Genomic DNA, 11,167 nt, shown 5'->3' on the forward strand with positions numbered 1-11,167 from the left:
CCTCTCTCCTCAACAGCATGGGAATGCTGGGATTCATTCCGACTTCTCGCCTTGTGTGAGTGCTAGCACATGAGCATCAATCAGGCTGGTCTTTACTCTCTAGGTGGCAGAAATGTTCATTGCCTTGCTGTCGAGTAGGGCATCAGTTCTGGCGAGGGAATGTGTCGGTGCACTGGGGCTTCGCCAGCCTGCTGAGCTCTGATGCTCCTCAGAGAGCTGCTCCATAAAGCTGTATTTTCCACTAGTGGCAAAACATCCCCTGTGCTTTATTGTCGGAGCAATCAAACAAATGATCCTGTAGTCACCCGCAAACAAAGTCATCAGGGGCTGTAGATTTAAGACAAGCACACAGGAGCCCTGTGCAGAGCTGGAAATGGCAGATCAGAAAATTCTCATTGTGGGAAGAAGCTCGGAGCTGAATCCATGTGGATCCGATGGGCAGACGCAGACCCTGGATGTGAACCGTTACGTCCCCATGGCGTTCGGCGTGGCAGGTAGAGTGTTATGGAGCATCTGTAGGTCGGAGTAGAAAGAAGCCTGTACAGTTCCGTAAGTGTGGGTTCTGGCTGCTGCTTGTCCCTATGGATCTGACTGCCTGTGAGATACAATACTGGGTAATGCCAGTGGTGTAAGGTGGAAATCCCCTGCCAGCAGCTGTGGGGAGCTGCGCAATGAGAACTGGGGTGCCCGTTCCTGAGCAGACTAGGGGCTGTGGGTGCTTTCTGCCTTCCCTGAAGGTGGTGAGCTGGGATTTGAAGGAGCTCTGGTACTTCTGGGGTTCCCCCTTGCCATACCCTAGTGGTGTGGTCCCTCTGGGTGAATCGGTCCAACATGGGCACAGCGAGCAGCTGAGGGTTGGATGCAACAGGGCAGACAGACAGGGTCCCAGCGGTCCCAGTGTCCGTGACTGCAGCCCTTGGTGGCCGTGCCATATGTGTGGGAGCAGAGGGGAGTTGGTATGGACAGGGCTTGGCAGTGTTCCTGCAGGCTGAGTGGCTGGGGAGGCGCTTTTCTTGCTCCCAACCTGTTTGGCTTCTCCTGGGAGAGGGGGAGAGACCAAATCATGGGTGACGGACACTGGTGGGATCACTTAATGCACTGCTGGAAGACAAGCAGGAGGCCAGTGCAAGAGCATAAACCAGTCCAGACTGGCTGCTCTTTATTCAGTTGTTCTCTTAGCTGCAGGTGAGTCCTGTGCTGCTGGATGGTGTCCTGGTCTCTGCACTTGGAGACTCTTCAGTGAGAGGGCCAGGCAGGGTCCAGGTGCTGCCCCCTTGCCTGTGCGTGGGGACAGAGGGACCATGGGCTGGGCAGGTACAAGTGCGGGATGGTTCTCCTGCGTGGAGAGCAGTGCTTTCTCCCGAGTGTTTCGGCTAATGCACGTGTGATTGCCTGCATTTTTAAAGTCTGTCTCTCAGAAGCTGCAACACCCACCTCTGCTTATGGAAATGTCATTAGAAACCATTTCACATTGTTCACCTGCAACGCACAGTGAAGTGCATTCGAATAAACAAAAGCAAAGTTTCGTGAGTGCTAATTGCCGAGCGCCTCCAGCAGCAGCGAGGAAGGGATGTGCTGCTTCCCTCTGTGCAGGGAAGGAGTTCTTGGGGTCCCATAGAGGCTGAGCCGTCCCTGCTGGAGCACCCGTGGTGGCAGTGCTGGGGGACAGGGCTGGGGACAGGGACTCTTGTCCACTCTGTCGAGGAGACTGTGGCTCTGAGCAACAGAGCCAGGGAGACCCCAGATGATGCTTCGTGTCTGGGAAGCAGGTCCCTGCACCTCTGACATCCCTCAGTGGTAGCTGGGGTTGTGTTTTTTCCACCCTTAAAGTGCTCTTTACTCTTTCTTCTTTTAAGCAAGGTTATTACCACAGGGGTGGTTATTGTTGCTCAAACAAATGTGACGGTGCCCAGGGGTCCATCTGCCATCCTCGAGTGCTGATCTGCACATCCCCGATGGCATCCCTCTGTACACCTGGCTGTTACCAGAGACATTTCCCCAACCCTCTGCTTGGTGAGAATGAAGAAATGAAAGCCTTCATATATCGTAACTGAGCTACCTTTTTTATTCTTTCATATTCTCTTCTTTGTTTTGCTTTTCTATAAATTATTTAGAGTTGTGTGAGTGGGGAAGACAGCAGTAACTGCATTTCAGTCCTCTTCAAAACATAATAGTAAACAAGATCTAGGGCAGAATATTAAACTATCTGAGGGCTTCAGGAATTGGCAATAAAGAATTTCTTAGACTGATTGAAAAATCCCCCCAAGCCAGGGCTGCAAGCTGCCTGCAGGGCCGGGGCTACCGCCGGCTGTCGGATAAGCTCACCAATGCTCCCACCAGCTCAGTTCATGATGCTGCTGGGCTTTGCACCTTGGGTCAAGGCCTTGTCTGGTCTGATCCTTCCAAACTGTGCTGGTGCACTGTGTGTTTCCTCCCAGATGAACACTTTTGCCTCTTAGATGAGACTTTGCTCAGGGACTCATGTCCTGAAGCACCTCATCTACCCATCTCTGGAGGTATTAAGAGATGTGTATGAGGTGCTTAGGGACAATATTTACTGGTGGTATGGGCAGTGTTGGGTTAATGCTTGGACTTGATGACCTTAAAGGTGTTCTCCAACCTAAAAGATTCTGTGGTTCTATGAATCAAGCTGAAGTATGTGGTAGTTGCTTCTCTCTGCTGAAGCTGGTCAGAGCCTGGATCATCAAGGAGGAGGTGGATAGAGTTCAGATCTAGGATTTTTAAAGCAGAAATATAAATCTGCATGCTGCAGGCTTTGCCTTCCATTCTGGTTTGCACACGAATGGCAACGCAGTATTCGGGAGGTGCTGGGCATGCTGTGCACACCGTGCGTCGACCTGCAGGCGAGCAGCAGATGCGGCTGAATTCCCGCAGGGATGCGGCAGGTGGGGTGGAGAAACTCTGCAGTTGGGACGAGCAGACACCACGTACCTGGAGATCCCCAGGGGCTGAAATCAGTTCTGCTCAGGCACAGTTTTACCAGTGGATTGAATATGGATGCGTCAAGGGAAACTCAGCTGGAGTATAGCCCTCGCTTGAGGACAGGGTCAGCCTTCCCCCTGGTGCCCAGCTGCATGGCTGGAGCTGCCAGGTTTCGGTGCTACCACTGGGGCTGGACAAGGAGCCGTGTCCACATCCCGGGGATTCTCTCAGCCCCAAGGGAAAAGCTCTCCTTGCTCTTCTTGCAGTGTAGCGCTGTGATAAGCCATCAGCTGGGACTTGTCAGCGGGCTCCAAACAGTATCATCTCTGGGGCTGTCACTAGAGGCTCTTTCAAGTGTCACTTCCCAGCATTAATTACCAGGGATGGCAAATCTGATGAAGATGGAGCGTTTCGGCTCACCCTCCACCTGCCTGCGCTGCCTGCTTTGCCCCACGTGCCGGGCAGTGATTGATTTGCAGGTGCCAGGTTGTGCCGGTGGCGGGCGCTTTCCGTCGTTTGGGATTTGTGCATCCTGCACTGTGCGGCTGTTGGTCTCGGAGCGGGGTTTTTATTTCCCACGTGGAGCTTCCAGATGTTCGTGTCAGGCATGGAAGCACACCGGATGACTCTGCTGTGTACAGCCCTGCAAAATGGGAGAGAAGTCCCTGTCCAGGAGGTCGAGCAGCCCAAATGTTTTGCAGATCATGGGCAAGCCAAGCACGGATCAGCAAGCCAAACTTTCCTCCCAGGTCTCAGGCAGCGCCTTGCAGCGATGCGGATGGGAGGGCTGCTCCCTCACGGTACCGGCGCATCTGAAGCGAAGCCCAGTGCAAACAAAACACCGGAGCAATGTGCTGAATAATGACATCTAGCAACAAGCACGTCTGAGTGATAAAGTTAATGAAATTACAGGTTCTGACCTGATAGCGGGCTCTGCTGTGGGTAGATAAACAGCAGGGCAAAGATGAGATGTTTATTTCTCCCTAGCTGCAGTTGTAATCTGGATGCGCTGTGCAGGACCATTAACATTATTACTGTTATGCAAAATCATTTTTGACTTGGGGGATAAAAAAAAAAAAAAAAAAGAAAGAAAGAAAAATCCCCCAACTCCCTAGAAAATGGAAAGCTGACAAAATTAGAATTGCAGCAGGAGCACAAGCTGACCTGGTGACACTGCACAGAGCCCAGATGAATTTAGAGAGAAGAAAAATCCGTGGCGGTTTAAGAATAAAAGTAGTGGGGTTTTTTATTAATATAATAAAATGAAATGGAGCAAGGAAGGAGGCAATAGGCAGGCAGTCCTAATTAGCCAAAGGGTCCCTTAGTGCTGGTGTGGAAAGGGAGCCATGCCATCTCCTCATGGTTTTGGTTTCTCTCTGGCAATCAGGTCTCCAGGGTTTTTGTGCCCCGTGGGTGTGCGTGGTGCCAAAGGGGATCTGCTGGCCTGGAGTGTGGTTTCTGGGGTCTTGATCTTTGCTGAGGACACCCCCATGTCTGAACCCTGTCCCCGAACCATGTCTCCGTGTGTACCCAGTGTTCTGCGATTAAGAGGATTTGAGTAAACTTGTGCAGGTGATGTCACTGTCCCCAGAGCCTCTGTCCTCACTTCTCTGGGTAGTTTTCAGTCCATGCTCCTGATGATTTCTGTTCTCCTGCCATTCCTGAGCAGATGGCCTCAAGCTCCAGCCCTTTGGGAATTCCTGGCTTGCTTTTATCTTTTAATATACCTAGCTCTCATCTTTACCGACCTGGTTTCATCCTGCAGCAGCAGAAGCCCTTTGCTTCTGTCCATCAGGTGAGGTTTGAGGGGTTTCAGCCCTCAGTCCATCGCAGGCAGCACCTCTACATCCCCAGCTGGGACACATTGGACGCACAGAGATGGAGGTAGGAAATGAAGGCAGATAAAAGCCCAGGAAGGCTGAATATGGGGTTACCCACAAGGTCCCCAGTGAGAAGATTTTGCCAAACCAAATCTCCTAAGGATCAGTGAGAAGCAGAACTTCTGCCTGGTGGAAACTGAGGAGAAAATAGATGTCAAACTTGAAAATCGAGTATCTGCAATTCCAGTCCTGCAACAAAGGACCCATCTTTATTTTCTCAGTTTCTTTCATGTTCTGAAAAAGGCCTTTTCAAGTGAACCTTTGTGCTGGCTTCACAGACTCTGCAGTCTGGGTATGGCCTCCAAGTCTAGACAGGAGACAGGACTTATTACCGATGGTACTGATGATTAATACCATAGGCATATCAAAGGTGTGGTTGTGCAGTCATCTTGAATTCATATCTCCTGGACTCTCTTCTCACCTGCTGTGTTCACTTAGGTAAACCTCTGAAGTTTCTGTTACTTAATCCATGGATGCTTTTGTCTGTAGTGATAGCAAGAGGCTTTTCAGCATTCCTGAGAGATGGTCTGGCACCTAGGGTGAACTAGGAGTCGATCCATCTCCGCTCTGCCACCGGCTGTGTTGGTAACCCTGATCATGTCACTTAATGGTTCAGTCTTCATGTGTGAGTTGGAGAGGGGAGCCAAGACAGACAGCAGACAGGGTAGCGTGAGGAAACATTTTGAACTGCGCATGTAGGGGGTTGTGGTCCCAACAGCCTTCCACCAGCCAAACGGTTTTGGGTGATGCAGTCCCCGAGAACGGTGAGAGAATGCGTTTTGGCAGGTGAGACAAATGGCTGAGGTTTGAGATAACAGCAAAAGGCAGGGGAATGGTCCTGGAGATGAGGAGAGGAGGCTTCCTTTGCCACCCCACTGCTGGAGCAGCTGTTCTAGTTGGCCACATCTCAGCTATCATCTTGGCCTCCCAGTGCAGACTCCTTTAGGGAAGAGGTAAGGCAGTGCTCCAGCCCGAGGCCACAGTGTCAGACTGGGAAAAGGGACATTTTAGTGCCTGAGATGTGGAAGAGGAGGGCAGGCAGTTCAGCTGTGCCCCAGAGTTGCTATTCTTTACACATACAGGAGCTCTGCAGTGTCTTGGAGGTGAGATTTAAAGACAGAGTGTGAGTCAGAGGCAATGCCCTCGTAACGGACAGGGTGATGGTCTTGTCCCCCGTGCTGGAGAATGGAGAGCCCGTGGGAAACAAGAGTGAGATGACTGGCTTGATGTTACTGTCCTGGAGCTGACAGCCCAGTGTCCTCAAGGGGACAGGGGTGTGTGGCTGGGCTTGTGGCTGGTGGCTGGCAGGCAGATCCCTGTCGTGCCAGGATGTGCCGTTCCCAGTGCCCATGCCGCTGGGCTGGGAGCCGCTGTCTGCAGCTGCTGCTCACTTGGGTAGGCAGATGCAGTGCCACCCTGAATCCAAGCATTAACCAGAGGCTTTCTGAGCCTTTAATAAATAAAACGACGGCTTAACATTTGCTGGGGCTGGAGGCTAAAATGGGATGGTACGTCAGGCCAGCATCTGATGTGTCTTGGGGCTCTGTCTTCTTTCCAGTGACCTGATGGGATCATGACCCTCTTTGTACGTGATCAGCTTTTCCCAGCTCTAATCCCCGCCAACTCCTTGTGTAATTTACGGAGACCTTTGAAAATGTATATTCATGTAGCCCGTCCGTGGAAAGTGGTTTCTTACAGTCTGCTATTCCTGGCTGAAAAACCCAGCTGCAAATATCAGCTTTAAAGAAATCAAAATAAATGAGGCCCAACAGGGTAGGAATCAGGTCCCAATTCAGAGGAGTATGTAAGCATGTGCTTAGCTAGTGTCTCCAGTTATTAGAGAAATTAAACATGTCTTTAAGTCCAACATGCTTAATTCCAACTGATTTGGGTGCATTAATGAGAACAGGGGCTCCAGTTGCAGAGGTTACAATGGATATGCCGTTGGCTCCTGCAGTTTTATGGTGATGCCAGCTCCTTGATGTTGATTTGAAAATGTCCATACCTGCCAGGGAAATGCTCTGCTTTCCAGAGAGATAAACACAGTCATAATTAATATATTAATTGCCAATTGCCTTTTGAGCTCTGAACAGAGAGCTGCCAGGCAGGAGTTTTAGGTTTGTTTCGATCACCCCATCACATCACACTGGTTCCCTCCATGCCAAATTTGGGTTGTCTCAACAACGTGGGATGAGGGAATGATGGTCCCTTGGCCTGGTGCTCCTGTGGGACATGCTTCCCTTCCCCAAAACAGTGGCCTGAGGCAGCATCACGGGCTGAAGAAGCATGCTCAGGAGGTGTCCCCAAACAAGACCTGTGTGCGTCGTCCCTCCTGTTTCCTAGCAGCAGGTTGGAAGGGATGGGGAAGCTCCCGTGGGCCAATGGTCCTGTATCTCCCCTGGACAGGGAGTTGTTGTGCTGGCACATGCTTAATAACTTAATTAAGGCTTCAACATCCCTCTGGCCAGTCAGGGCTCTTCCTGGCCCACTGTGAGAAACGGTTGTGTGAAAACCACATTTTTTTCCTAATGTGGTTTTCTTGGTTTTTCTCCCTTTGCCTTTGCTAATAACCACAGTCACTAATTTCGTGAGACAGAGGAGGGAAGAAACAGATGGAAAAGCGGCTTCTGATGGTGCCATAGGGAATGGAAGGGAAAAAGGGTGTTTTAATATGCCAGTATTTTGCTGAGCATCCCAAAGGGATGGTGCTTTTGTGAATTCCCACTGGTTTATCACCAGTTTGGAAGGCTTTGGCTGGTCTCACTCTGATGCTGCACATCCCATGGGAGAAGTTCCCTTGGTCATCCCTTCTGCCAGCCACAGCTGGGTGACTTGCGTCTCTTCAAGCCACCAGCAGCAATTTTAGCATGGGCTTTTGTTGGGATTTGTGGCGTGGCTGATGCCAGGAGGGGATGTCGCAGCAGTTCTGGGGGCAGCAGCCCTGATTCCCCAGGTGTCCACAGTGCTTTTCATCCAGGCGAAATCACAGGCTCAGGGAAGATAAGCTGTGAAGTTTTGGCTGTCCAAGGAAAACAAGCCATCAGGAACTATATATATATAAATGCCAGGCGCGTGTTGTTCATCACTTTGTGCATCACTATGAATGTTTGATAAAGCACTACATTATTTAAGGCGTAGCTGGGTTGTAGGGCAGTTGTTGACCAGGATTAGCTTCAAGATGAGATTTTTTCCTGAACATTTTTTTTTTTTTCCTAATGCAAAATCTAAAAAAAATTATATGGTGGCTGTTTATTCCCCTTGGGAGACCTTGGGGGATGTTAGGTGTCTTCTCCTCTCCTGCGTTTCTGTGCTGGGTTGAATCTTGCAGCTGCCTTGTGTGTTCAGCTCTGCCCAATGCCATCCTTCCATGGTTTTGGTGTGGACCAAAAACTCCACTGGTTTCTGAAGTCAGGCCAGGAGAAGAGGACGTGGAAGAAGAAGAACAGGCCCACAATGTTCCTGTTTCTGCTGGGAATACAGGGATGCTGCTGAGGGCTTGGGCAGTCCTTGGGATGTGTGGCTCAGAGCTGAGGCTGCTCCAGATCCTGCACAGGTGGGCTTGTCTTGGTCCGTGGTGCTCAGCGCTTCTTCACCTTGGCTTTTAGCAGAATAGCAGCCCCGCTTGTTGGCATTTGAGGGGTGTTTTCCACATCAGTCCATCCCGTGCCCATGGGTTATATGGGGAGGGGAGCAGGGATGGCAGCTGCAGCAATAGCTCTTTGCTCTGTTTGCTGTCCTCTTCCCATCAGTCCTGTTTTAGCTGGCTGTGGCGCCGAGACCGTTAGTTTTGTCAGCTGGCTCCTAAGGAAGATGGATCAAGGCCGGGCACCTGCGCTGATATTAGGTCTGCAGGCACCCTCCAGCCCCATTTGTCATTAGGCAGTGACCTACCCGAAGGACCGTCAGGAGAGGAAACTTATTAATGAGGTGCTTCAAATCAATCCTTTCTGACGGCCCTGCCAGGTTCTAGCACTGGCTGCGACTTGCTCACCGGGTCCCGCAGTGTCTGGCCATGCTCAGCCTCGCCCACGTGGAGTGGAAGGGGTTTGCTTTTGATAGCCTGAGCTGTCCAGGCATTCCCTTGGTTCCGTGTCTGAGCCAACAAACTGGCTCTCAGCTCCTCCTTTCCCACCCGCTGCCTGCACCCGTGTGCTTCCTGGCGTGGGAGGTGGCTGGTCCCTGCCCCTGCAGAGGGGATCCTTTTGGTGCTGTTGGTGCATGGCTGAAGCTGCTTGGCCCCATTGCAATACGGGTTTTTCGTGGCTTGCCCTTCTCCTCCAGGTTAACGATACTCCCTTGTTCTCCCCTGCATGGGGTTGCTGGTACTGGAAAACAGTATCACCTTGTCTGTTGGTCAAAGAAGATTTAATTTCCAACTAGTAAATCTCTTCCACGCTGCCGAGCAGGGAGTTGGGTGGGAGTTGAGCCTGGAGAGGGACTGGTGCCACATTTCCCACCTGTGTGTGCCAGCCCTTGCTGTTACCAAATCCCTCTCTGTGCCCATCCCTAGGGGTGCTGGAACTCGCTCACACTCACCCACCTCCTGCTTTACAGGTGCCTAAGGGCTGCTGCCTCCAGGTTCATCCTCCAGCTGGGGGGTCCTCAGCCCTGTGGGGATGGGGCTTTCTCCTGCCCTCACTGGATCTCCCCCCAGCTGGCTCCCAGGGCAGTTTTCCCCCCGGTTTTGTGGAATTGTAGGAGATGTGTGGTGGAGAGAGGGAGCTGGAGGTCAGCACTGTGCTCTCGAGCTGGCAGCTCTGCTCCACGCAACATTAGCCCGGGCTGCTCCGTGTGCCCATTAGCACCAAATCGGGAAGCTCCCTCCAGAGTCTTCTTATTTAACTTTTCAATTATTTTATAACTTGAGGAGCATTAGCTGCTGCTGAGGGTCTGCCCATCTTCCCTGCTCCTCTCTGCTCGCCGCTTAGGTGAAAAAGTTATGAGGTGTCATAAAAAAAGGGAAATTAAGGGTTTTATTAGAGTGGAGCAGGTGGGAAGTGGAGTCTCTGGTGACCTGGACTCTCTTGGTGCTGGGATGGGGGGAGACGGGGCTGGCTTCACGGGCAGCATCCCATGGCCAAAGGCTTTTCCTCGCAGAAGGAGAAATGGTGCGAGGCAGAGGTGGGACTGTTGGACCGCAGCTCTTAAGTGTTTGATCTTTTGTGATGTGTTTGTAATTATATTGCATTATCTTAATTACCGGCATGGGAAGTCTGGAGCGTGGCAGGGGGAAGGGAAAGGAGGAAGGCAGGGAAGGTGGGGGGGTGACGAATAACTCGCAGCCTGTCGATGGGGCCACGATTGTGGTTGGAGTTGGAAGTGGTGCTATTAATACAATGCTTATTCATTTCCTATAATAAAAAAATGGAAGTGCTTTGCAATTACCCAATTCCGAATGAAATTAACATTCCGTGGCATTTTCCAGTAAACGGTTAGTTTGCACACATGAGTGGAGGCAATTAGCTGGGAAGCGATTGAGCACCGTGACTGGAGAGGGGATGAAGAAGGGTCAGGGCAGCTGGTGCTGGGAAGGTGGTGCCATGGGCTGTGACTCCAGATGCCTCTTCCCGGTGGGATGGGCATTCTCCCGTGTCCTACCCATCTGAGGAGCAGCTCACCCAGCTGCAGCCAGGCTGGGAGCTGCAGAGGTTATCTCCTGCTCTCTGTAGATGAGGGGGAAGAGCAAAGCTTTTCAAGAAGGAGGAGAAGCAAAGAGTGGGTGTGTGGTCAGAAGGGTTGTGGGGTGCCCTGGTTCCCCCTGGCATCCCTGGGGATGCTGAGCCGATGCAGGGGGTCTCTCCATCCTACTCCCATGCTGCATGACAGCCTCTCTTGGCATGCCCCCCTCCCCATCACATGCCCCAAGCATTATTAAAAACCAATGGAGATGACTTCTTTCACGTTTGTTAAACTACTGAAAACTTCTGATCCTATCAGGTTTTTTTTTCCTGCTTCGTACCAGATAAGGACTGTGCTGGCTCTGAGCCCGGAGCCGAGGGTGGTGGAGAACGGGCTGGGAAGCAGTCATCTCATGAATATATGAAGGAGGAAAGTACATTTGTTCAGTTTCCTTCAAAGGAGACATCTCAAATAAAACTTTATCTCCTCTTCTGCTACCCTCCCCCTCCAATTTGCAATTAAAATCAGAGTTTTACGTATGAAAATCTATTTTTATAGTGAGAGATTTATTAATGTATATAATAATCTATAAATGTATTAATACCTATGTTAAAAAAAAGTACACATTTTCTATTTTAAAACTTAACACAAAGGGCTGGGAGAGAAAAGAAAGAAAAAGCTGAGATGGAATACAAGCCTATTTTCAAAACGCTCCCAGGTTCCCA

At 51.0% G+C, this 11,167-nt stretch overlaps 1 protein-coding gene across 1 annotated transcript in view; it reads left to right on the forward strand.

Moving 5' to 3' along the window:
• Positions 1 to 11,167, forward strand: part of LOC104515639 (astrotactin-2-like) — a gene marked incomplete at its 3' end in the record, with an annotated part of 135,912 nt that overhangs the window by 36,409 nt on the left and 88,336 nt on the right.

Source organism: Eurypyga helias, unplaced genomic scaffold (genome assembly GCF_000690775.1).
Source record: "Eurypyga helias isolate BGI_N326 unplaced genomic scaffold, ASM69077v1 scaffold8279, whole genome shotgun sequence".
NCBI classification, from domain to species: domain Eukaryota; kingdom Metazoa; phylum Chordata; class Aves; order Eurypygiformes; family Eurypygidae; genus Eurypyga; species Eurypyga helias.